This window comes from Somniosus microcephalus, unplaced genomic scaffold (assembly GCF_052327205.1).
Source record: "Somniosus microcephalus isolate GS21.2 unplaced genomic scaffold, FLI_Smic_1.0 unresolved_chr4, whole genome shotgun sequence".
NCBI classification, from domain to species: Eukaryota; Metazoa; Chordata; class Chondrichthyes; order Squaliformes; family Somniosidae; genus Somniosus; species Somniosus microcephalus.
Window position 1 is genome coordinate 9,176,286 of NW_028225182.1, and position 25,935 is coordinate 9,202,220.

Sequence of the window (25,935 nt, forward strand, 5' to 3'; positions counted from 1 at the left end):
GAATTTAAAGTTGGAGCTCCGACTCCACTTGCCGGGACTGTCTGGAGTGGGGTTCAAAACCCTACTCCTTCTGGCCCAGCGGCGGGGATGCTTACTGCTACGCAAAAGGCCCACTCCGCACAAAAGGTGACACCCATACATTTCCTGCGCCTTTTCCCTCCCCGTGACTGGAGCCCTATGCTGCCAATTCACGTTGCTAATTGGATTGGGCCTTTGTCATAGTGGTAGGATCCCCGCCGCTGGGCCAGATTAGGGTAGGGTTTCGAACCTTGCTCCAAACAGTCCCGGCAAGTGGAGTCGGAGCTTCGGCTCTAAATTCTGGGTTGACATCCAGTGGGATATTTGCATCCGTGGTTGTGGGTGGCCCCCCTCCTTGTATAGCTTGTGGGAGCCCGTAAAACCCTCCCGCCATAGGACTAACCGCCCTAATGGTTGGTTCAAAGATGGTTACGGTCACGGAATGAGCGTTAATCATGGCCATAAATCCTTCCACCACTTCATACAGTTCCCCAAAGGGAACAGTGTGAAGACACGTATGACGACGACATTGCTAAATAAATAAATGGAAATAAAAAAATTCTTTTAGGGCTTTTAAAAGTCTTTAAATTGCTTTAATTCTCTTTGAAACTATTTCAGATTACTCAAAATAATGTAAACATTTTAAAAAGTTTATAAAAGTTACCAAAATCTTCAAAAAACTTCCAAGAACCTATTAAAACTGCTGCTTTGCATGTAGAAATACTTAGCAGCTTGACAGAAACAATGGGGGCGTGTCCAGTGAAACTGAGACCTCAAGGGGCTGCAAGCCCCGTTCTGGAATTTGTGGGCCAATATAATATACTAGTTGGGCTGCAGCTGGAGTATTGAGTCCTATTCTGGGCGCCGCACTTTCAGAAGGACATGAAGAATTTGAAGAGGGCACAGAAGAGATTTACTTCATTGGTACCAGTGATAAACGATTGCCGTTACGTGGATAGACCAGAGAAGCTGGAGCTGTTCTCCTTAGAGCATAGACGGCTAAGAGGAAATTTGACAGAGGGTTTTAAAATCAAGAAAACGATTAGATAGAGTAAATAAACAGAAAAGATGGATGAATACAAAAGACAAAGCTGAAGTGTCTGTAACCATCCTGAGAGAAGCCAGACTTCATTCAATTCGATTAATTCCAAGCGATATTAAGAAACAGCTGAGCTGATTAGTTACAGCAAATGCAATGAGCTCCGACAACACTCCGTCTGCAGCACTAAAAGCGTGTGCTCCAGAACTAGCCATGCCTCGGGGAAGCGGTTGTGTTAAGAGATTGAGTAAACTAGGCCTGTAATCTCTTGATATTCGGAAGAATGAGAGGGGATCTCATGAAGCATGCAAAATTATTACACGGTTTGATCGGTTGGATGCTGGGAGAATGATTCCCTTGGCTGGGGAGTCTAGAACCAGCGGACACAGCCTCAGGATAAAGGTTAGGCCATTCAGGACTGAGAGAAGACATTTCTTCACACAGAAAGTGGTGAATCTTTGGAATTCTCTTCCCCAGAGTGCTGTGGAGGCTCAGTTATTGGGTATATTCAAAACAGAAGTGGGTAGATTTCTGACTGGTAAGGGCATCAAGGGATATGGCGATAGGGCCGGTGAGTGGAATTGAGGCAGGAGATCAGCCATGATCTCATTGAATCCCCTGCACTGCTTAAAAATCTGTTCCATTACCTTTTTTTTTATAGTTCTGACGAAAGGTTATCGACCTGAAACGTTACCTCTGTTTCTCTCTTCGCAGATGCTGCCTGACCTGCTGAGTATCTCCAGCATTTTCTGTTTCAATTCATATTTCCAGCATCTGCAGTATTTTCTCAGTTCGCATTTCTTTCATTGTGCAAAACAAGGATATCGCTTAATTAATGACGCTTTGAAAGCAACATAAAAGTTTAACAAAATAACTACCGCCCAACGTGGGGCTCGAGCCCACGACCCTGAGATTAAGAGTCTCATGCTCTACCGACTGAGCTAGCCGGGCCTGTTGCAGCAACATTGCCTTGTCGCTGATTGCAGTCAGGAACCTTGTGCCTCCGGCCTGGTCACAACAGCATGTCTGAGCCGCGTTTCTGCAAACTACGAAACAAGTTCTCCAGAAGCCCAAGGCGTAAAAGGAACTCAAGCAGCAAAATCCCTTTCATTAACCACAGGGGTTCAGGCAAATTTCTGATCACAAATCGCTTTAGTCCTTGTCAATATCGCTTGTCTATTTCCCGGAGATTCCCGATTCTTTCTGTCTCTCTGGCTCTGTTTATTGTGTCTGTGGCCACCTGCGGGTAGATTTTGAACGAATTACCTGTGTTTGTGTCTGCTTGTTACTTTAAACAAATGAGGGCATCAGGCGCTTCTGTGCATGACACTGAGGAATCAGGAGAAGGCAGGAGGAATGAAACAGTGTTTGTGGAACGAGTATATATACAAACTACGAACATCTGTGGTTATGTTGTGGACATCATGGTGCAACGGTAGCGCATCTGACTCCAGATCAGAAAGTCTGCGTGTTCAAATCTAATCGATCTCCCAACTGAGCTATTTCAGCGTTGTATGGTGGCAATTCAAACAGCCCCAAAACGCACTGTTTCCTCACCGGGAATCGAACCCGGGCCGCGGCGGTAAAAATGTCTGAATTCTAACCACTACACTACCAGAAAAGCTGCAGCAAGTCTCCTGCCAGCAAGCACAGCAACGCAGTGTTTCCTGCCTGCTCCTTTGCAATTCTGATCCATTCGCGCCAGGCAAACTGTTCGGACCAAATGATATTTTTAACATGAGAACACAAAAGACGTGTTCGCGAAAGCACGGCACCAAGTGCGGGTAGGCATCCATTTGAAATCGATTTCCTTCAGTGATTTTCTCTGGATGTTGTCTCTCTCGGTGCCAGCGAACATTTCATTGATGCATTTGTCCTGAACTGAAGCCTTTTGCCCATCTCGCGGGGTCAGAGCTGCTCTGTCTGTTTATTACCTGCCTGTTACCCTTATCGGGAACAGGCCGCCTGTTCAACGTTCAACAGCAAACCCAGAAAGACAAATAAACAGAAAGATGTGCCTCTCAGCCCCGGTGGCAAAGGTGCAATGGATGTTAATCCAAATAAATCCCCCGTGAGTCTGTGTGCATTGGCTTCCTTATAAAGTTTGTATTTGAAATGTGCAGGAAAAGTGTAAAATTATGAAAACATCCTGATGGCCAGTACGGGGATCAAACTCGCGACCTTGTCGTTATTAACACCAGGCTTTCACCAACTGGGCTAACCGGCCACAATGCTCTTGTTGGCCAGGCTCGAACCCAGGCTGCGAGATTGTCTTTCAGCCTCACACTGGGTGACCGAGTTACTGCACAATCATTGAACACACCACATCGGTTAAACATTGTTAACTGTTCGTATATACAACTGGGCAGAGTGTAAATCGAAACTAAAAGAAAGACAGCTCTATGGTCTAACAAACCTCATTCTAAAATTTATTATCGCACCACTGCCCCTCCCACAAACACTGCTCCGGTATAAGAGCAGACGGCGGGACCCCGACTGGATTCGCACCTGCAGCGGACGGTTGGAGCCGGATCCAGTATGTCCGATGTGGTTTCACTCCCATTCGTTTGGGAAGCGCGGCATCAGGAGCGTAAAATTTCTCCTCATTCACTCCTCTTGTAGTGAAGGAGACAGAAAGTAACTAAAACCTACCGAAACCCGGGACCTTTAGATCTTCAGTCTAACGCTCTCCCAACTGAGCTATTTCGGCTTCACATCAAAAGCAGTATACTGTTGTTCTTTTGGAGGTTTTTCTATCCCCGGGTGGAATTGCCCCTCTCGCTCATTCCTCACTTCGGGCAATGTTACCCGACCAGATCTCGGAGCTCAGGTTGTGTTAATCTAAAGCTGCAGTGTTGATAAAGATACAATGCTGACACAGCACGGGGGACCTCACTGGGTTGGACACAGCGTGAAATGCAATGACATGTTCAAATAAAGTTACAGAGCACAACACATGTGTAAAATTCCCTGTTCTTTTCTCCACACTGATGGGTTGTGAAGGGAGAGACGGGCCGAAGTCTCACTGAGCCGCACTGATCACGAGCCAAATCAAGTTCAATCTTCAGGCATGGTGCTGAGCCCGACACAGAAGTGAAAATGCCCGTGGTTCTTAGTTCCTCACGCAGTGGGCTACTGAGCAATACAGGAAGGGCAAATGAACATCTTAATGCTCAAGTTATCACGGGCCACGGACTCTCTGATTACAGGCTTGCACACGTTTGTATGTTTCAAAATTTGCATTTTTCACACTGGCAATGAATTAATCGATAGCCGTGCCTGTGATATGCTAAGTTTGTTGGGAGGTGCAGTGGGCAAGAAGATACACGGAAGACTGATGAAAACCGTGACTGCCCTGACACTGAGAGCTGCAGTTAAATGTTGGCAACATTTAAAGTCAGCCAGTCTAAATTTGACAGAAATCAATTCCTGCTGACTTTGAAACAGCACGCATTTTACAGAAATCAAGGATGTATATTTTGTATCGCTGTATGAAGAGTGATGTTGAGCAGCGGTGTGGAAAGTTGAATCAGGGGCGGAGCATTGCTCCGTAAGGGTGCGTTGCATGGTGGCAATTCAAAAAGCCCCAAAACGCACTGTTCCCTGACCGGGAATCGAACCCAGACCACGGCGGTGAAAGCGCCGAATCCTAACCACTAGACCACCAGGGAAGCTGCTGTCAGCCTCCTGGCAGCAAGCACATCAACGCAGCTTTTCATGCCTGCTCCTTTGCAATTCAGATCCTTTCGCGCCAGGCAAACTGTTCGGACAAAATTATATTTTTTACATGAGAACAAAACAGACGTGTTCGCGAAAGCTCGGCACCAAGTGCGGGTAGGCATCCACTTGAAATCGATTTCCTCCTGTGTTTTTCTCTGGATGTTGTCTCTCTCGGTGCGGGGCGAAAAATCATTGATGCATTTGTACTTCATTGGTTCCAGTGATGAACGATTGCCGTTACGTGGATAGACCAGAGAAGTTGGAGCTGTTCTCCTTAGAGCATAGACGGCTAAGAGGAAATTTGACAGAGGGTTTTAAAATCAAGAAAACGATTAGATAGAGTAAATAAACAGAAAAGATGGATGAATACAAAAGACAAAGCTGAAGTGTCTGTAACCATCCTGAGAGAAGCCAGACTTCATTCAATTCGATTAATTCCAAGCGATATTAAGAAACAGCTGAGCTGATTAGTTACAGCAAATGCAATGAGCTCCGACAACACTCCGTCTGCAGCACTAAAAGCGTGTGCTCCAGAACTAGCCATGCCTCGGGGAAGCGGTTGTGTTAAGAGATTGAGTAAACTAGGCCTGTAATCTCTGGAATTCGGAAGAATGAGAGGGGATCTCATGAAGCATGCAAAATTATTACACGGTTTGATCGGTTGGATGCTGGGAGAATTATTCCCTTGGCTGGGGAGTCTAGAACCAGCGGACACAGCCTCAGGATAAAGGTTAGGCCATTCAGGACTGAGAGAAGACATTTCTTCGCACAGAAAGTGGTGAATCTTTGGAATTCTCTTCCTCAGAGTGCTGTGGAGGCTCAGTTATTGGGTATATTCAAAACAGAAGTGGGTAGATTTCTGACTGGTAAGGGCATCAAGGGATATGGCGGTAGGGCCGGTGAGTGGAATTGAGGCAGGAGATCAGCCATGATCTCATTGAATCCCCTGCACTGCTTAAAAATCTGTTCCATTACCTTTTTTTTTATAGTTCTGACGAAAGGTTATCGACCTGAAACGTTACCTCTGTTTCTCTCTTCGCAGATGCTGCCTGACCTGCTGAGTATCTCCAGCATTTTCTGTTTCAATTCATATTTCCAGCATCTGCAGTATTTTCTCAGTTCGCATTTCTTTCATTGTGCAAAACAAGGATATCGCTTAATTAATGACGCTTTGAAAGCAACATAAAAGTTTAACAAAATAACTACCGCCCAACGTGGGGCTCGAACCCACGACCCTGAGATTAAGAGTCTCATGCTCTACCGACTGAGCTAGCCGGGCCTGTTGCAGCAACATTGCCTTGTCACTGATTGCAGTCAGGAACCTTTTGGCTCCGGCCCGGTCACAACAGCATGCCTGAGCCGCGTTTCTGCAAACTACGAAACAAGTTCTCCAGAAGCACAAGGCGTAAAAGGAACTCAAGCAGCAAAATCCCTTTCATTAACCACAGGGGTTCAGGCAAATTTCTGATCACAAATCGCTTTAGTCCTTGTCAATATCGCTTGTCTATTTCCCGGAGATTCCCGATTCTGTCTGTCTCTCTGGCTCTGTTTATTGTGTATGTGGCCACCTGCGGGTAGATTTTGAACGAATTACCTGTGTTTGTGTCTGCTTGTTACTTTAAACAAATGAGGGCATCAGGCGCTTCTGTGCATGACACTGAGGAATCAGGAGAATGCAGGAGGAATGAAACAGTGTTTGTGGAACGAGTATATATACAAACTACGAACATCCCTGGTTATGATGTGGACCTCATGGTGCAACGGTAGCGCATCTGACTCCAGATCAAAAAGTCTGCGTGTTCAAATCTAATCGATCTCCCTAACTGAGCTATTTCAGCGTTGTATGGTGGCAATTCAAACAGCCCCAAAACGCACTGTTTCCTCACCGGGAATCGAACCCGGGCCGCGGCGCTAAAAGTGCCTGAATCCTAACCACTAGACTACCAGAAAAGCTGCAGCAAGTCTCCTGTCAGCAAGCACAGCAACGCAGCTTTTCATGCCTGCTCCTTTGCAATTCAGATCCTTTCGCGCCAGGCAAACTGTTCGGACAAAATTATATTTTTTACATGAGAACAGAACAGACGTGTTCGCGAAAGCTCGGCACCAAGTGCGGGTAGGCATCCACTTGAAATCGATTTCCTCCTGTGTTTTCTCTGGATGTTGTCTCTCTCGGTGCGGGGCGAACAAATCATTGATGCACTTGTACTTCATTGGTTCCAGTGATGAACGATTGCCGTTACGTGGATAGACCAGAGAAGTTGGAGCTGTTCTCCTTAGAGCATAGACGGCTAAGAGGAAATTTGACAGAGGGTTTTAAAATCAAGAAAACGATTAGATAGAGTAAATAAACAGAAAAGATGGATGAATACAAAAGACAAAGCTGAAGTGTCTGTAACCATCCTGAGAGAAGCCAGACTTCATTCAATTCGATTAATTCCAAGCGATATTAAGAAACAGCTGAGCTGATTAGTTACAGCAAATGCAATGAGCTCCGACAACACTCCGTCTGCAGCACTAAAAGCGTGTGCTCCAGAACTAGCCACGCCTCGGGGAAGCGGTTGTGTTAAGAGATTGAGTAAACTAGGCCTGTAATCTCTTGAATTCGGAAGAATGAGAGGGGATCTCATGAAGCATGCAAAATTATTACACGGTTTGATCGGTTGGATGCTGGGAGAATGATTCCCTTGGCTGGGGAGTCTAGAACCAGCGGACACAGCCTCAGGATAAAGGTTAGGCCATTCAGGACTGAGAGAAGACATTTCTTCGCACAGAAAGTGGTGAATCTTTGGAATTCTCTTCCTCAGAGTGCTGTGGAGGCTCAGTTATTGGGTATATTCAAAACAGAAGTGGGTAGATTTCTGACTGGTAAGGGCATCAAGGGATATGGCGGTAGGGCCGGTGAGTGGAATTGAGGCAGGAGATCAGCCATGATCTCATTGAATCCCCTGCACTGCTTAAAAATCTGTTCCATTACCTTTTTTTTTATAGTTCTGACGAAAGGTTATCGACCTGAAACGTTACCTCTGTTTCTCTCTTCGCAGATGCTGCCTGACCTGCTGAGTATCTCCAGCATTTTCTGTTTCAATTCATATTTCCAGCATCTGCAGTATTTTCTCAGTTCGCATTTCTTTCATTGTGCAAAACAAGGATATCGCTTAATTAATGACGCTTTGAAAGCAACATAAAAGTTTAACAAAATAACTACCGCCCAACGTGGGGCTCGAACCCACGACCCTGAGATTAAGAGTCTCATGCTCTACCGACTGAGCTAGCCGGGCCTGTTGCAGCAACATTGCCTTGTCACTGATTGCAGTCAGGAACCTTTTGGCTCCGGCCCGGTCACAACAGCATGTCTGAGCCGCGTTTCTGCAAACTACGAAACAAGTCCTCCAGAAGCACAAGGCGTAAAAGGAACTCAAGCAGCAAAATCCCTTTCATTAACCACAGGGGTTCAGGCAAATTTCTGATCACAAATCGCTTTAGTCCTTGTCAATATCGCTTGTCTATTTCCCGGAGATTCCCGATTCTGTCTGTCTCTCTGGCTCTGTTTATTGTGTATGTGGCCACCTGCGGGTAGATTTTGAACGAATTACCTGTGTTTGTGTCTGCTTGTTACTTTAAACAAATGAGGGCATCAGGCGCTTCTGTGCATGACACTGAGGAATCAGGAGAAGGCAGGAGGAATGAAACAGTGTTTGTGGAACGAGTATATATAAAAACTACGAACACTCCTGGTTATGATGTGGACCTCATGGTGCAATGGTAGCGCATCTGACTCCAGATCAAAAAGTCTGCGTGTTCAAATCTAATCGATCTCCCTCACTGAGCTATTTCAGCGTTGTATGGTGGCAATTCAAACAGCCCCAAAACGCACTGTTTCCTCACCGGGAATCGAACCCGGGCCGCGGCGGTAAAAGTGCCTGAATCCTAACCACTAGACTACCAGAAAAGCTGCAGCAAGTCTCCTGTCAGCAAGCACAGCAACGCAGTGTTTCCTGCCTGCTCCTTTGCAATTCAGATCCATTCACGCCAAGCAAACTGTTCGGACAAAATGATATTTTTAACATGAGAACACAAAAGACGTGTTCGCGAAAGCACGGCACCAAGTGCGGGTAGGCATCCACTTGAAATCGATTTCCTTCAGTGGTTTTCTCTGGATGTTGTCTCTCTCGGTGCCGGCGAACATTTCATTGATGCATTTGTCCTGAACTGAAGCCTTTTGCCCATCTCGCGGGGTCAGAGCTGCTCTGTCTGTCTATTACCTTCCTGTTACCCTTATCGGGAACAGGCCGCCTGTTCAACGTTCAACAGCAAACCCAGAAAGACAAATAAACAGAAAGATGTGTCTCTCAGCCCCGGTGGCAAAGGTGCAATGGATGTTAATCCAAATAAATCCCCCGTGAGTCTGTGTGCATTGGCTTCCTTATAAAGTTTGTATTTGAAATGTGCAGGAAAAGTGTAAAATTATAAAAACATCCTGATGGCCAGTACGGGGATCAAACTCGCGACCTTGTCGTTATTAACACCAGGCTTTCACCAACTGGGCTAACCGGCCACAATGCTCTTGTTGGCCAGGCTCGAACCCAGGCTGCGTGATTGTCTTTCAGCCTCACACTGGGTGACCGAGTTACTGCACAATCATTGAACACACCACATCGGTTAAACATTGTTAACTGTTCGTATATACAACTGGGCAGAGTGTAAATCGAAACTAAAAGAAAGACAGCTCTATGGTCTAACAAACCTCATTCTAAAATTTATTATCGCACCACAGCCCCTCCCACAAACACTGCTCCGGTATAAGAGCAGACGGCGGGACCCCGACTGGATTCGCACCTGCAGCGGACGGTTGGAGCCGGATCCAGCATGTCCGATGTGGTTTCACTCCCATTCGTTTGGGAAGCGCGGCATCAGGAGCGTAAAATTTCTCCTCATTCACTCCTCTTGTAGTGAAGGAGACAGAAAGTAACTAAAACCTACCGAAACCCGGGACCTTTAGATCTTCAGTCTAACGCTCTCCCAACTGAGCTTTTTCGGCTTCACATCAAAAGCAGTATACTGTTGTTCTTTTGGAGGTTTTTCTATCCCCGGGTGGAATTGCCCCTCTCGCTCATTCCTCACTTCGGGCAATGTTACCCGACCAGATCTCGGAGCTCAGGTTGTGTTAATCTAAAGCTGCAGTGTTGATAAAGATACAATGCTGACACAGCACGGGGGACCTCACTGTGTTGGACACAGCGTGAAATGCAATGACATGTTCAAATAAAGTTACAGAGCACAACACATGTGTAAAATTCCCTGTTCTTTTCTCCACACTGATGGGTTGTGAAGGGAGAGACGGGCCGAAGTCTCACTGAGCCGCACTGATCACGAGCCAAATCAAGTTCAATCTTCAGGCATGGTGCTGAGCCCGACACAGAAGTGAAAATGCCCGTGGTTCTTAGTTCCTCACGCAGTGGGCTACTGAGCAATACAGGAAGGGCTAATGAACATCTTAATGCTCAAGTTATCACGGGCCACGGACTCTCTGATTACAGGCTTGCACACATAGATACATAGATACATAGAAGATAGGAGCAGGAGTAGGCCATTCGGCCCTTCGTGCCTGCTCCGCCATTTAATGAGATCATGGCTGATCCTTTAATTCAGTATCCCGTCCCCGCCTTCTCTCCGTAACCCTTAACCCCTTTTGCCCGTAGAAATATATCTAATTCCCTCTTAAATATATTTAATGAGCTGGCATACACTGCCCTCTGTGGCAATGAGTTCCACAGGTTCACCACTCTCTGAGTGAAGAAATTCCCCCTCATCTCTGTCCTAAATGGTTTAGCCCTTATCCTTAAATTATGTCCTCTAGTTCTGTTCTCACCCGCCAAGGGAAACATTCCTTCTGCATCCAGTCTGTCTAGACCTGTCAGAATTTTATACACTTCTATGAGGTCCCCTCTCAATCTTCTAAACTCCAGTGTGTACATCCCTAAACTACATAGTCTCTCCTCATAGGTCATTCCCGCCATTCCTGGTATCAGCCTGGTGAATCGCCGCTGCACCCCCTCCATGGCAAGAACATCCTTCCTCAGATGAGGCGACCAAAACTGTACACAGTACTCGAGGTGTGGTCTCACCAGTGCCCTGTACAGCTGCAGCAAGGTATCCCTGTTCCTGTATTCTAACCCTTTTGCTATGAAGGCCAGCATACCGTTTGCCTTCTTGACCGCCTGTTGCACCTGCATGCTCGCCTTCAGTGACTGGTGTACAAGAACACCCAGGTCTCTCTGTACTTCCCCCTCTCCCAATCTATTGCCATTTAAATAATAATTTGCCCTCCCGTTCCTGCACCCAAGGTGGATAACTTCGCACTTGTCCACATTATAGTGCATCTGCCATTTATCCGCCCAATCGCCCAGTCTGTCCAAATCGCTCTGGAGCTTCCTGGTCTCTTCCTCTGAGCCCACCCCCCCTCCTAGTTTAGTGTCGTCTGCAAATTTGGAAATGCTGCATCCGACTCCCTGATCCAGGTCATTAATGTAAATTGTGAACAGCTGGGGGCCCAGGACAGATCCCTGTGGTACCCCACTTGTTACTGCCTGCCATTCAGAAAATGAGCCGTTTATTCCAACTCTCTGTTTTCTATCTGACAGCCAGTTCCCTATCCACGCCAAAACTTTCCCCTTTATCCCATGAGCCTCAATTTTCCATGCTAATCTTTTATGTGGGACCTTATCGAAGGCCTTTTGGAAGTCCAGGTACACCACATCTACTGTACGTTTGTATGTTTCAAAATTTGCATTTTTCACACTGGCAATGAATTAATCGATAGCCGTGCCTGTGATAAGCTAAGTTTGTTGGGAGGTGCAGTGGGCAAGAAGATACACGGAAGACTGATGAAAACCGTGACTGCCCTGACACTGAGAGCTGCAGTTAAATGTTGGCAACATTTAAAGTCAGCCAGTGTAAATTTGATAGAAATCAATTCCTGCTGACTTTGAAACAGCACGCATTTTACAGAAATCAAGGATGTATATTTTGTATCGCTGTATGAAGAGTGATGTTGAGCAGCGGTGTGGAAAGTTGAATCAGGGGCGGAGCATTGCTCCGTAAGGGTGCGTTGCATGGTGGCAATTCAAACAGCCCCAAAACGCACTGTTCCCTGACCGGGAATCGAACCCAGGCCACGGCGGTGAAAGCGCCGAATCCTAACCACTAGACCACCAGGGAAGCTGCTGCCAGCCTCCTGGCAGCAAGCACATCAACGCAGCTTTCATTGCCTGCTCCTTTGCAATTCAGTTTCTTTCGCGCCAGGCAAACTGTTCGGACAAAATTATATTTTTTACATGAGAACAAAACAGACGTCTTCGCGAAAGCTCGGCACCAAGTGCGGGTAGGCATGCACTTGAAATCGATTTCCTCCTGTGTTTTTCTCTGGATGTTGTCTCTCTCGGTGCGGGGCGAAAAATCATTGATGCATTTGTACTTCATTGGTTCCAGTGATGAACGATTGCCGTTACGTGGATAGACCAGAGAAGTTGGAGCTGTTCTCCTTAGAGCATAGACGGCTAAGAGGAAATTTGACAGAGGGTTTTAAAATCAAGAAAACGATTAGATAGAGTAAATAAACAGAAAAGATGGATGAATACAAAAGACAAAGCTGAAGTGTCTGTAACCATCCTGAGAGAAGCCAGACTTCATTCAATTCGATTAATTCCAAGCGATATTAAGAAACAGCTGAGCTGATTAGTTACAGCAAATGCAATGAGCTCCGACAACACTCCGTCTGCAGCACTAAAAGCGTGTGCTCCAGAACTAGCCACGCCTCGGGGAAGCGGTTGTGTTAAGAGATTGAGTAAACTAGGCCTGTAATCTCTGGAATTCGGAAGAATGAGAGGGGATCTCATGAAGCATGCAAAATTATTACACGGTTTGATCGGTTGGATGCTGGGAGAATGATTCCCTTGGCTGGGGAGTCTAGAACCAGCGGACACAGCCTCAGGATAAAGGTTAGGCCATTCAGGACTGAGAGAAGACATTTCTTCGCACAGAAAGTGGTGAATCTTTGGAATTCTCTTCCTCAGAGTGCTGTGGAGGCTCAGTTATTGGGTATATTCAAAACAGAAGTGGGTAGATTTCTGACTGGTAAGGGCATCAAGGGATATTTTCTGAATGGCAGGCAGTAACAAGTGGGGTACCACAGGGATCTGTCCTGGGCCCCCAGCTGTTCACAATTTACATTAATGACCTGGATCAGGGAGTCGGATGCAGCATTTCCAAATTTGCAGACGACACTAAACTAGGAGGGGGGGTGGGCTCAGAGGAAGAGACCAGGAAGCTCCAGAGCGATTTGGACAGACTGGGCGATTGGGCGGATAAATGGCAGATGCACTATAATGTGGACAAGTGCGAAGTTATCCACCTTGGGTGCAGGAACGGGAGGGCAAATTATTATTTAAATGGCAATAGATTGGGAGAGGGGGAAGTACAGAGAGACCTGGGTGTTCTTGTACACCAGTCACTGAAGGCGAGCATGCAGGTGCAACAGGCGGTCAAGAAGGCAAACGGTATGCTGGCCTTCATAGCAAAAGGGTTAGAATACAGGAACAGGGATACCTTGCTGCAGCTGTACAGGGCACTGGTGAGACCACACCTCGAGTACTGTGTACAGTTTTGGTCGCCTCATCTGAGGAAGGATGTTCTTGCCATGGAGGGGGTGCAGCGGCGATTCACCAGGCTGATACCAGGAATGGCGGGAATGACCTATGAGGAGAGACTATGTAGTTTAGGGATGTACACACTGGAGTTTAGAAGATTGAGAGGGGACCTCATAGAAGTGTATAAAATTCTGACAGGTCTAGACAGACTGGATGCAGAAGGAATGTTTCCCTTGGCGGGTGAGAACAGAACTAGAGGACATAATTTAAGGATAAGGGCTAAACCATTTAGGACAGAGATGAGGGGGAATTTCTTCACTCAGAGAGTGGTGAACCTGTGGAACTCATTGCCACAGAGGGCAGTGTACGCCAGCTCATTAAATATATTTAAGAGGGAATTAGATATATTTCTACGGGCAAAAGGGGTTAAGGGTTACGGAGAGAAGGCGGGGACGGGATACTGAATTAAAGGATCAGCCATGATCTCATCGAATGGCGGAGCAGGCACGAAGGGCCGAATGGCCTACTCCTGCTCCTATCTTCTATGTATCTATGTATATGGCGGTAGGGCCGGTGAGTGGAATTGAGGCAGGAGATCAGCCATGATCTCATTGAATCCCCTGCACTGCTTAAAAATCGGTTCCATTACCTTTTTTTTTATAGTTCTGACGAAAGGTTATCGACCTGAAACGTTACCTCTGTTTCTCTCTTCGCAGATGCTGCCTGACCTGCTGAGTATCTCCAGCATTTTCTGTTTCAATTCATATTTCCAGCATCTGCAGTATTTTCTCAGTTCGCATTTCTTTCATTGTGCAAAACAAGGATATCGCTTAATTAATGACGCTTTGAAACCAACATAAAAGTTTAACAAAATAACTACCGCCCAACGTGGGGCTCGAACCCACGACCCTGAGATTAAGAGTCTCATGCTCTACCGACTGAGCTAGCCGGGCCTGTTGCAGCAACATTGCCTTGTCACTGATTGCAGTCAGGAACCTTTTGGCTCCGGCCCGGTCACAACAGCATGTCTGAGCCGCGTTTCTGCAAACTACGAAACAAGTTCTCCAGAAGCACAAGGCGTAAAAGGAACTCAAGCAGCAAAATCCCTTTCATTAACCACAGGGGTTCAGGCAAATTTCTGATCACAAATCGCTTTAGTCCTTGTCAATATCGCTTGTCTATTTCCCGGAGATTCCCGATTCTGTCTGTCTCTCTGGCTCTGTTTATTGTGTATGTGGCCACCTGCGGGTAGATTTTGAACGAATTACCTGTGTTTGTGTCTGCTTGTTACTTTAAACAAATGAGGGCATCAGGCGCTTCTGTGCATGACACTGAGGAATCAGGAGAAGGCAGGAGGAATGAAACAGTGTTTGTGGAACGAGTATATATACAAACTACGAACATCCGTGGTTATGTTGTGGACCTCATGGTGCAACGGTAGCGCATACTGACTCTTAGATCAAAAAGTCTGCGTGCTCATATCTAATCGATCTCCCAACTGAGCTATTTCAGCGTTGTATGGTGGCAATTCAAAAAGCCCCAAAACGCACTGTTTCCTCACCGGGAATCGAACCCGGGCCGCGGCGGTAAAAGTGCCTGGAATCCTAACCACTAGACTACCAGAAAAGCTGCAGCAAGTCTCCTGCCAGCAAGCACAGCAACGCAGTGTTTCCTGCCTGCTCCTTTGCAATTCAGATCCATTCGCGCCAGGCAAACTGTTCGGACAAAATGATATTTTTAACATGAGAACACAAAAGACGTGTTCGCGAAAGCACGGCACCAAGTGCGGGTAGGCATCCACTTGAAATCGATTTCCTTCAGTGGTTTTCTCTGGATGTTGTCTCTCTCGGTGCCGGCGAACATTTCATTGATGCATTTGTCCTGAACTGAAGCCTTTTGCCCATCTCGCGAGGTCAGAGCTGCTCTGTCTGTCTATTACCTGCCTGTTACCCTTATCGGGAACAGGCCGCCTTTTCAACGTTCAACAGCAAACCCAGAAAGACAAATAAACAGAAAGATGTGTCTCTCAGCCCCGGTGGCAAAGGTGCAATGGATGTTAATCCAAATAAATCCCCCGTGAGACTGTGTGCATTGGCTTCCTTATAAAGTTTGTATTTGAAATGTGCGGGAAAAGTGTAAAATTATGAAAACATCCTGATGGCCAGTACGGGGATCAAACTCGCGACCTTGTCGTTATTAACACCAGGCTTTCACCAACTGGGCTAACCAGCCACAATGCTCTTGTTGGCCAGGCTCGCACCCAGGCTGCGAGATTGTCTTTCAGCCTCACACTGGGTGACCGAGTTACTGCACAATCATTGAACACACCACATCGGTTAAACATTGTTAACTGTTCGTATATACAACTGGGCAGAGTGTAAATCGAAACTAAAAGAAAGACAGCTCTATGGTCTAACAAACCTCATTCTAAAATTTATTATCGCACCACAGCCCCTCCCACAAACACTGCTCCGGTATAAGAGCAGACGGCGGGACCCCGACTGGATTCGCACCTGCAGCGGACGGTTGGAGCCGGATCCAGCATATCCGATGTGGTTTCACTCCCATTCGTTTGGGAAACGCGGCATCAGGAGCGTAAAATTTCTCCTCATTCACTCCTCTTGTAGTGAAGGAGACAGAAAGTAACTAAAACCTGCCGAAATCCGGGACCTTTAGATCTTCAGTCTAACGCTCTCCCAACTGAGCTATTTCGGCTTCACATCAAAAGCAGTATACTGTTGTTCTTTTGGAGGTTTTTCTATCCCCGGGTGGAATTGCCCCTCTCGCTCATTCCTCACTTCGGGCAATGTGACCCGACCAGATCTCGGAGCTCAGGTTGTGTTAATGTAAAGCTGCAGTGTTGATAAAGATACAATGCTGACACAGCACGGGGGACCTCACCGTGTTGGACACAGCGTGAAATGCAATGACATGTTCAAATAAAGTTACAGAGCACAACACATGTGTAAAATTCCCTGTTCTTTTCTCCACACTGATGGGTTGTGAAGGGAGAGACGGGCCGAAGTCTCACTGAGCCGCACTGATCACGAGCCAAATCAAGTTCAATCTTCAGGTATGGTGCTGAGCCCGACACAGAAGTGAAAATGCCCGTTGTTCTTAGTTCCTCACGGAGTGGGCTACTGAGCAATACAGGAAGGGCTAATGAACATCTTAATGCTCAAGTTATCACGGGCCACGGACTCTCTGATTACAGGCTTGCACACGTTTGTATGTTTCAAAATTTGCATTTTTCACACTGGCAATGAATTAATCGATAGCCGTGCCTGTGATCAGCTAAGTTTGTTGGGAGGTGCAGTGGGCAAGAAGATACATGGAAGACTGATGAAAACCGTGACTGCCCTGACACTGTGAGCTGCAGTTAAGTGTTGGCAACATTTAAAGTCAGCCAGTCTAAATTTGACAGAAATCAATTCCTGCTGACTTTGAAACAGCACGCATTTTACAGAAATCAAGGATGTATATTTTGTATCGCTGTATGAAGAGTGATGTTGAGCAGCGGTGTGAAAAGTTGAATCAGGGGCGGAGCATTGCTCCGTAAGGGTGCGTTGCATGGTGGCAATTCAAACAGCCCCAAAACGCACTGTTCCCTGACCGGGAATCGAACCCAGGCCACGGCGGTGAAAGCGCCGAATCCTAACCACTAGACCACCAGGGAAGCTGCTGCCAGCCTCCTGGCAGCAAGCACATCAACGCAGCTTTTCATGCCTGCTCCTTTGCAATTCAGATCCTTTCGCGCCAGGCAAACTGTTCGGACAAAATTATATTTTTTACATGAGAACACAACAGACGTGTTCGCGAAAGCTCGGCACCAAGTGCGGATAGGCATCCACATGAAATTGATTTCCTCCTGTGTTTTTCTCTGGATGTTGTCTCTCTCGGTGCGGGGCGAACAAATCATTGATGCATTTGTACTTCATTGGTTCCAGTGATGAACGATTGCCGTTACGTGGATAGACCAGAGAAGTTGGAGCTGTTCTCCTTAGAGCATAGACGGCTAAGAGGAAATTTGACAGAGGGTTTTAAAATCAAGAAAACGATTAGATAGAGTAAATAAACAGAAAAGATGGATGAATACAAAAGACAAAGCTGAAGTGTCTGTAACCATCCTGAGGGAAGCCAGACTTCATTCAATTCGATTAATTCCAAGCGATATTAAGAAACAGCTGAGCTGATTAGTTACAGCAAATGCAATGAGCTCCGACAACACTCCGTCTGCAGCACTAAAAGCGTGTGCTCCAGAACTAGCCACGCCTCGGGGAAGCGGTTGTGTTAAGAGATTGAGTAAACTAGGCCTGTAATCTCTTGAATTCGGAAGAATGAGAGGGGATCTCATGAAGCATGCAACATTATTACACGGTTTGATCGGTTGGATGCTGGGAGAATGATTCCCTTGGCTGGGGAGTCTAGAACCAGCGGACACAGCCTCAGGATAAAGGTTAGGCAATTCAGGACTGAGAGAAGACATTTCTTCACACAGAAAGTGGTGAATTTTTGGAATTCTCTTCCCCAGAGTGCTGTGGAGGCTCAGTTATTGGGTATATTCAAAACAGAAGTGGGTAGATTTCTGACTGGTAAGGGCATCAAGGGATATGGCGATAGGGCCGGTGAGTGGAATTGAGGCAGGAGATCAGCCATGATCTCATTGAATCCCCTGCACTGCTTAAAAATCTGTTCCATTACCTTTTTTTTTATAGTTCTGACGAAAGGTTATCGACCTGAAACGTTACCTCTGTTTCTCTCTTCGCAGATGCTGCCTGACCTGCTGAGTATCTCTAGCATTTTCTGTTTCAATTCATATTTCCAGCATCTGCAGTATTTTCTCAGTTCGCATTTCTTTCATTGTGCAAAAGAAGGATATCGCTTAATTAATGACGCTTTGAAAGCAACATAAAAGTTTAACAAAATAACTACCGCCTAACGTGGGGCTCGAACCCACGACCCTGAGATTAAGAGTCTCATGCTCTACCGACTGAGCTAGCCGGGCCTGTTGCAGCAACATTGCCTTGTCGCTGATTGCAGTCAGGAACCTTGTGGCTCCGGCCCGGTCACAACAGCATGTCTGAGCCGCGTTTCTGCAAACTACGAAACAAGTTCTCCAGAAGCCCAAGGCGTATAAGGAACTCAAGCAGCAAAATCCCTTTCATTAACCACAGGGGTTCAGGCAAATTTCTGATCACAAATCGCTTTAGTCCTTGTCAATATCGCTTGTCTATTTCCCGGAGATTCCCGATTCTGTCTGTCTCTCTGGCTCTGTTTATTGTGTCTGTGGCCACCTGCGGGTAGATTTTGAACGAATTACCTGTGTTTGTGTCTGCTTGTTACTTTAAACAAATGAGGGCATCAGGCGCTTCTGTGCATGACACTGAGGAATCAGGAGAAGGCAGGAGGAATGAAACAGTGTTTGTGGAACGAGTATATATACAAACTACGAACATCCGTGGTTATGTTGTGGACCTCATAGTGCAACGGTAGCGCATACTGACTCCAGATCAGAAAGTCTGCGTGTTCAAATCTAATCGATCTCCCAACTGAGCTATTTCAGCGTTGTATGGTGGCAATTCAAACAGCCCCAAAACGCACTGTTTCCTCACCGGGAATCGAACCCGGGCCGCGGCGGTAAAAGTGCCTAAATCCTAACCACTAGACTACCAGAAAAGCTGCAGCAAGTCTCCTGACAGCAAGCACAGCAACGCAGTGTTTCCTGCCTGCTCCTTTGCAATTCAGATCCATTCGCGCCAGGCAAACTGTTTGGACAAAATGATATTTTTAACATGAGAACACAAAAGATGTGTTCGCGAAAGCACGGCACCAAGTGCGGCTAGGCATCCACTTGAAATCGATTTCCTTCAGTGGTTTTCACTGGATGTTGTCTCTCTCGGTGCCGGCGAACATTTCATTGATGCATTTGTCCTGAACTGAAGCCTTTTGCCCATCTCGCGGGGTCGGAGCTGCTCTGTCTGTCTATTACCTGCCTGTTAACCTTATCGGGAACAGGCCACCTGTTCAACGTTCAACAGCAAACCCAGAAAGACAAATAAACAGAAAGATGTGTCTCTCAGCCCCGGTGGCAAAGGTGCAATGGATGTTAATCCAAATAAATCCCCCGTGAGTCTGTGTGCATTGGCTTCCTTATAAAGTTTGTATTTGAAATGTGCGGGAAAAGTGTAAAATTATGAAAACATCCTGATGGCCAGTACGGGGATCAAACTCGCGACCTTGTCGTTATTAACACCAGGCTTTCACCAACTGGGCTAACCGGCCACAATGCTCTTGTTGGCCAGGCTCGAACCCAGGTTGCGAGATTGTCTTTCAGCCTCACACTGAGTGACCGAGTTACTGCACAATCATTGAACACACCACATCGGTTAAACATTGTTAACTGTTCGTATATACAACTGGGCAGAGTGTAAATCGAAACTAACAGAAAGACAGCTCTATGGTCTAACAAACCTCATTCTAAAATTTATTATCGCACCACAGCACCTCCCACAAACACTGCTCCGGTATAAGAGCAGACGGCGGGACCCCGACTGGAATCGCACCTGCAGCGGACGGTTGGAGCCGGATCCAGCATGTCCGATGTGGTTTCACTCCCATTCGTTTGGGAAACGCGGCATCAGGAGCGTAAAATTTCTCCTCATTCACTCCACTTGTAGTGAAGGAGACAGAAAGTAACTAAAACCTACCGAAACCCGGGACCTTTAGATCTTCAGTCTAACGCTCTCCCAACTGAGCTATTTCGGCTTCACATCAAAAGCAGTATACTGTTGTTCTTTTGGAGGTTTTTCTATCCCCGGGTGGTATTGCCCCTCTCGCTCATTCCTCACTTCGGGCAATGTGACCCGACCAGATCTCGGAGCTCAGGTTGTGTTAATGTAAAGCTGCAGTGTTGATAAAGATACAATGCTGACACAGCACGGGGGACCTCACTGTGTTGGACACAGCGTGAAATGCAATGACATGTTCAAATAAAGTTACAGAGCACAACACATGTGTAAAATTCCCTGTTCTTTTCTCCACACTGATGGGTTGTGAAGGGAGAGACGGGCCGAAGTCTCACTGAGCCGCACTGATCACGAGCCAAATCAAGTTCAAACTTCAGGTATGGTGCTGAGCCCCACACAGAAGTGAAAATGCCCGTGGTTCTTAGTTCCTCACGCAGTGGGCTACTGAGCAATACAGGAAGGGCTAATGAACATCATAATGCTCAAGTTATCACGGGCCACGGACTCTCTGATTACATGCTTGCACACGTTTGTATGTTTCAAAATTTGCATTTTTCACACTGGCAATGAATTAATCGATAGCCGTGCCTGTGATAAGCTAAGTTTGTTGGGAGGTGCAGTGGGCAAGAAGATACACGGAAGACTGATGAAAACCGTGACTGCCCTGACACTGCGAGCTGCAGTTAAATGTTGGCAACATTTAAAGTCAGCCAGTCTAAATTTGACAGAAATCAATTCCTGCTGACTTTGAAACAGCACGCATTTTACAGAAATCAAGGATGTATATTTTGTATCGCTGTATGAAGAGTGATGTTGAGCAGCGGTGTGGAAAGTTGAATCAGGGGCGGAGCATTGCTCCGTAAGGGTGCGTTGCATGGTGGCAATTCAAACAGCCCCAAAACGCACTGTTCCCTGACCGGGTTTCGAACCCAGGGCACGGCGGTGAAAGCGCCGAATCCGAACCACTAGACCACCAGGGAAGCTGCTGCCAGCCTCCTGGCAGCAAGCACATCAACGCAGCTTTTCATGCCTGCTCCTTTGCAATTCAGATCCTTTCGCGCCAGGCAAACTGTTCGGACAAATTATATTTTTTACATGAGAACACAACAGACGTGTTCGCGAAAGCTCGGCACCAAGTGCGGGTAGGCATCCACTTGAAATCGATTTCCTCCTGTGTTTTTCTCTGGATGTTGTCTCTCTCGGTGCGGGGCGAACAAATCATTGATGCATTTGCACTTCATTGGTTCCAGTGATGAACGATTGCCGTTACGTGGATAGACCAGAGAAGTTGGAGCTGTTCTCCTTAGAGCATAGACGGCTAAGAGGAAATTTGACAGAGGGTTTTAAAATCAAGAAAACGATTAGATAGAGTAAATAAACAGAAAAGATGGATGAATACAAAAGACAAAGCTGAAGTGTCTGTAACCATCCTGAGAGAAGCCAGACTTCATTCAATTCGATTAATTCCAAGCGATATTAAGAAACAGCTGAGCTGATTAGTTACAGCAAATGCAATGAGCTCCGACAACACTCCGTCTGCAGCACTAAAAGCGTGTGCTCCAGAACTAGCCACGCCTCGGGGAAGCGGTTGTGTTAAGAGATTGAGTAAACCAGGCCTGTAATCTCTTGAATTCGGAAGAATGAGAGGGGATCTCATGAAGCATGCAAAATTATTACACGGTTTGATCGGTTGGATGCTGGGAGAATGATTCCCTTGGCTGGGGAGTCTAGAACCAGCGGACACAGCCTCAGGATAAAGGTTAGGCCATTCAGGACTGAGAGAAGACATTTCTTCACACAGAAAGTGGTGAATCTTTGGAATTCTCTTCCCCAGAGTGCTGTGGAGGCTCAGTTATTGGGTATATTCAAAACAGAAGTGGGTAGATTTCTGACTGGTAAGGGCATCAAGGGATATGGCGATAGGGCCGGTGAGTGGAATTGAGGCAGGAGATCAGCCATGATCTCATTGAATCCCCTGCACTGCTTAAAAATCTGTTCCATTACCTTTGTTTTTATAGTTCTGACGAAAGGTTATCGACCTGAAACGTTACCTCTGTTTCTCTCTTCGCAGATGCTGCCTGACCTGCTGAGTATCTCCAGCATTTTCTGTTTCAATTCATATTTCCAGCATCTGCAGTATTTTCTCAGTTCGCATTTCTTTCATTGTGCAAAACAAGGATATCGCTTAATTAATGATGCTTTGAAAGCAACATAAAAGTTTAACAAAATAACTACCGCCCAACGTGGGGCTCGAACCCACGACCCTGAGATTAAGAGGCTCATGCTCTACCGACTGAGCTAGCCGGGCCTGTTGCAGCAATATTGCCTTGTCGCTGATTGCAGTCAGGAACCTTGTGGCTCCGGCCCGGTCACAACAGCATGTCTGAGCCGCGTTTCTGCAAACTACGAAACAAGTTCTCCAGAAGCCCAAGGCGTATAAGGAACTCAAGCAGCAAAATCCCTTTCATTAACCACAGGGGTTCAGGCAAATTTCTGATCACAAATCGCTTTAGTCCTTGTCAATATCGCTTGTCTATTTCCCGGAGATTCCCGATTCTGTCTGTCTCTCTGGCTCTGTTTATTGTGTCTGTGGCCACCTGCGGGTAGATTTTGAACGAATTACCTGTGTTTGTGTCTGCTTGTTACTTTAAACAAATGAGGGCATCAGGCGCTTCTGTGCATGACACTGAGGAATCAGGAGAAGGCAGGAGGAATGAAACAGTGTTTGTGGAACGAGTATATATACAAACTACGAACATCCGTGGTTATGTTGTGGACCTCATGGTGCAACGGTAGCGCATACTGACTCTTAGATCAAAAAGTCTGCGTGCTCATATCTAATCGATCTCCCAACTGAGCTATTTCAGCGTTGTATGGTGGCAATTCAAACAGCCCCAAAACGCACTGTTTCCTCACCGGGAATCGAATCCGGGCCGCGGCGGTAAAAGTGCCTGTAATCCTAACCACTAGACTACCAGAAAAGCTGCAGCAAGTCTCCTGCCAGCAAGCACAGCAACGCAATGTTTCCTGCCTGCTCCTTTGCAATTCAGATCCATTCGCGCCAGGCAAACTGTTCGGACAAAATGATATTTTTAACATGAGAACACAAAAGACGTGTTCGCGAAAGCACGGCACCAAGTGCGGGAAGGCATCCACTTGAAATCGATTTCCTTCAGTGGTTTTCTCTGGATGTTGTCTCTCTCGGTGCCGGCGAACATTTCACTGATGCATTTGTCCTGAACTGAAGCCTTTTGCCCATCTCGCGGGGTCAGAGCTGCTCTGTCTGTCTATTACCTGCCTGTTACCCTTATCGGGAACAGGCCGCCTGTTCAACATTCAACGGCAAACCCAGAAAGACAAATAAACAGAAAGATGTGTCTCTCAGCCCCGGTGGCAAAGGTGCAATGGATGTTAATCCAAATAAATCCCCCGTGAGTCTGTGTGCATTGGCTTCCTTATAAAGTTTGTATTTGAAATGTGCGGGAAAAGTGTAAAATTATGAAAACATCCTGATGGCCAGTACGGGGATCAAACTCGCGACCTTGTCGTTATTGACACCAGGCTTTCACCAACTGGGCTAACCGGCCACAATGCTCTTGTTGGCCAGGCTCGCACCCAGGCTGCGAGATTGTCTTTCAGCCTCACACTGGGTGACCGAATTACTGCACAATCATTGAACACACCACATCGGTTAAACATTGTTAACTGTTCGTATATACAACTGGGCAGAGTGTAAATCGAAACTAACAGAAAGACAGCTCTATGGTCTAACAAACCTCATTCTAAAATTTATTATCGCACCACAGCCCCTCCCACAAACACTGCTCCGGTATAAGAGCAGACGGCGGGACCCCGACTGGATTCGCACCTGCAGCGGATGGTTGGAGCTGGATCCAGCATGTCCGATGTGGTTTCACTCCCATTCGTTTGGGAAACGCGGCATCAGGAGCGTAAAATTTCTCCTCATTCACTCCTCTTGTAGTGAAGGAGACAGAAAGTAACTAAAACCTACCGAAACCCGGGACCTTTAGATCTTTAGTCTAACGCTCTCCCAACTGAGCTATTTCGGCTTCACATCAAAAGCAGTATACTGTTGTTCTTTTGGAGGTTTTTCTATCCCCGGGTGGAATTGCCCTCTCGCTCATTCCTCACTTCGGGCAATGTGACCCAACCAGATCTCGGAGCTCAGGTTGTGTTAATGTAAAGCTGCAGTGTTGATAATGATACAATGCTGACACAGCACGGGGGACCTCACTGTGTTGGACACAGCGTGAAATGCAATGACATGTTGAAATAAAGTTACAGAGCACAACACATGTGTAAAATTCCCTGTTCTTTTCTCCACACTGATGGGTTGTGAAGGGAGAGACGGGCCGAAGTCTCACTGAGCCGCACTGATCACGAGCCAAATCAAGTTCAATCTTCAGGTATGGTGCTGAGCCCGACACAGAAGTGAAAATGCCCGTTGTTCTTAGTTCCTCACGGAGTGGGCTACTGAGCAATACAGGAAGGGCTAATGAACATCTTAATGCTCAAGTTATCACGGGCCACGGACTCTCTGATTACAGGCTTGCACACGTTTGTATGTTTCAAAATTTGCATTTTTCACACTGGCAATGAATTAATCGATAGCCGTGCCTGTGATAAGCTAAGTTTGTTGGGAGGTGCAGTGGGCAAGAAGATACACGGAAGACTGATGAAAACCGTGACTGCCCTGACACTGTGAGCTGCAGTTAAATGTTGGCAACATTTAAAGTCAGCCAGTCTAAATTTGACAGAAATCAATTCCTGCTGACTTTGAAACAGCACGCATTTTACAGAAATCAAGGATGTATATTTTGTATCGCTGTGTGAAGAGTGATGTTGAGCAGCGGTGTGGAAAGTTGAATCAGGGGCGGAGCATTGCTCCGTAAGGGTGCGTTGCATGGTGGCAATTCAAACAGCCCCAAAACGCACTGTTCCCTGACCGGGAATCGAACCCAGGGCACGGCGATGAAAGCGCCGAATCCGAACCACTAGACCACCAGGGAAGCTGCTGCCAGCCTCCTGGCAGCAAGCACATCAACGCAGCTTTTCATGCCTGCTCCTTTGCAATTCAGATCCTTTCGCGGCAGGCAAACTGTTCGGACAAAATTATATTTTTTACATGAGAACACAACAGACGTGTTCGCGAAAGCTCGGCACCAAGTGCGGGTAGGCATCCACTTGAAATCGATTCCCTCCTGTGTTTTTCTCTGGATGTTGTCTCTCTCGGTGCGGGGCGAACAAATCATTGATGCATTTGTACTTCATTGGTTCCAGTGATGAACGATTGCCGTTACGTGGATAGACCAGAGAAGTTGGAGCTGTTCTCCTTAGAGCATAGACGGCTAAGAGGAAATTTGACAGAGGGTTTTAAAATCAAGAAAACGATTAGATAGAGTAAATAAACAGAAAAGATGGATGAATACAGAAGACAAAGCTGAAGTGTCTGTAACCATCCTGAGAGAAGCCAGACTTCATTCAATTCGATTAATTCCAAGCGATATTAAGAAACAGCTGAGCTGATTAGTTACAGCAAATGCAATGAGCTCCGACAACACTCCGTCTGCAGCACTAAAAGCGTGTGCTCCAGAACTAGCCACGCCTCGGGGAAGCGGTTGTGTTAAGAGATTGAGTAAACTAGGCCTGTAATCTCTTGAATTCGGAAGAATGAGAGGGGATCTCATGAAGCATGCAAAATTATTACACGGTTTGATCGGTTGGATGCTGGGAGAATGATTCCCTT

General features: G+C 46.6%; 9 non-coding genes across 9 annotated transcripts; all 9 read right to left on the minus strand.

Annotated features, from left to right (window-relative positions):
- Positions 1-1,935: 1,935 nt before the first annotated feature.
- On the minus strand, positions 1,936-2,008 carry trnak-cuu (transfer RNA lysine (anticodon CUU)). The gene has a single exon. It is a non-coding gene; the product is annotated as a tRNA-Lys (tRNA).
- A 2,648-nt stretch (positions 2,009-4,656) lies between these two features.
- Positions 4,657-4,728, minus strand: trnae-uuc (transfer RNA glutamic acid (anticodon UUC)). The gene has a single exon. It is a non-coding gene; the product is annotated as a tRNA-Glu (tRNA).
- A 1,255-nt stretch (positions 4,729-5,983) lies between these two features.
- trnak-cuu (transfer RNA lysine (anticodon CUU)) lies at positions 5,984-6,056 on the minus strand. The gene has a single exon. It is a non-coding gene; the product is annotated as a tRNA-Lys (tRNA).
- Positions 6,057-7,982: 1,926 nt separating this feature from the next.
- trnak-cuu (transfer RNA lysine (anticodon CUU)) lies at positions 7,983-8,055 on the minus strand. Its single transcript has one exon. It is a non-coding gene; the product is annotated as a tRNA-Lys (tRNA).
- A 3,868-nt stretch (positions 8,056-11,923) lies between these two features.
- Positions 11,924-11,995, minus strand: trnae-uuc (transfer RNA glutamic acid (anticodon UUC)). The gene has a single exon. It is a non-coding gene; the product is annotated as a tRNA-Glu (tRNA).
- Positions 11,996-14,302: 2,307 nt separating this feature from the next.
- Positions 14,303-14,375, minus strand: trnak-cuu (transfer RNA lysine (anticodon CUU)). The gene has a single exon. It is a non-coding gene; the product is annotated as a tRNA-Lys (tRNA).
- Positions 14,376-17,026: 2,651 nt separating this feature from the next.
- trnae-uuc (transfer RNA glutamic acid (anticodon UUC)) lies at positions 17,027-17,098 on the minus strand. The gene has a single exon. It is a non-coding gene; the product is annotated as a tRNA-Glu (tRNA).
- Positions 17,099-18,354: 1,256 nt separating this feature from the next.
- On the minus strand, positions 18,355-18,427 carry trnak-cuu (transfer RNA lysine (anticodon CUU)). Its single transcript has one exon. It is a non-coding gene; the product is annotated as a tRNA-Lys (tRNA).
- A 3,976-nt stretch (positions 18,428-22,403) lies between these two features.
- On the minus strand, positions 22,404-22,476 carry trnak-cuu (transfer RNA lysine (anticodon CUU)). Its single transcript has one exon. It is a non-coding gene; the product is annotated as a tRNA-Lys (tRNA).
- Between the last annotated feature and the right edge of the window lie 3,459 nt (positions 22,477-25,935).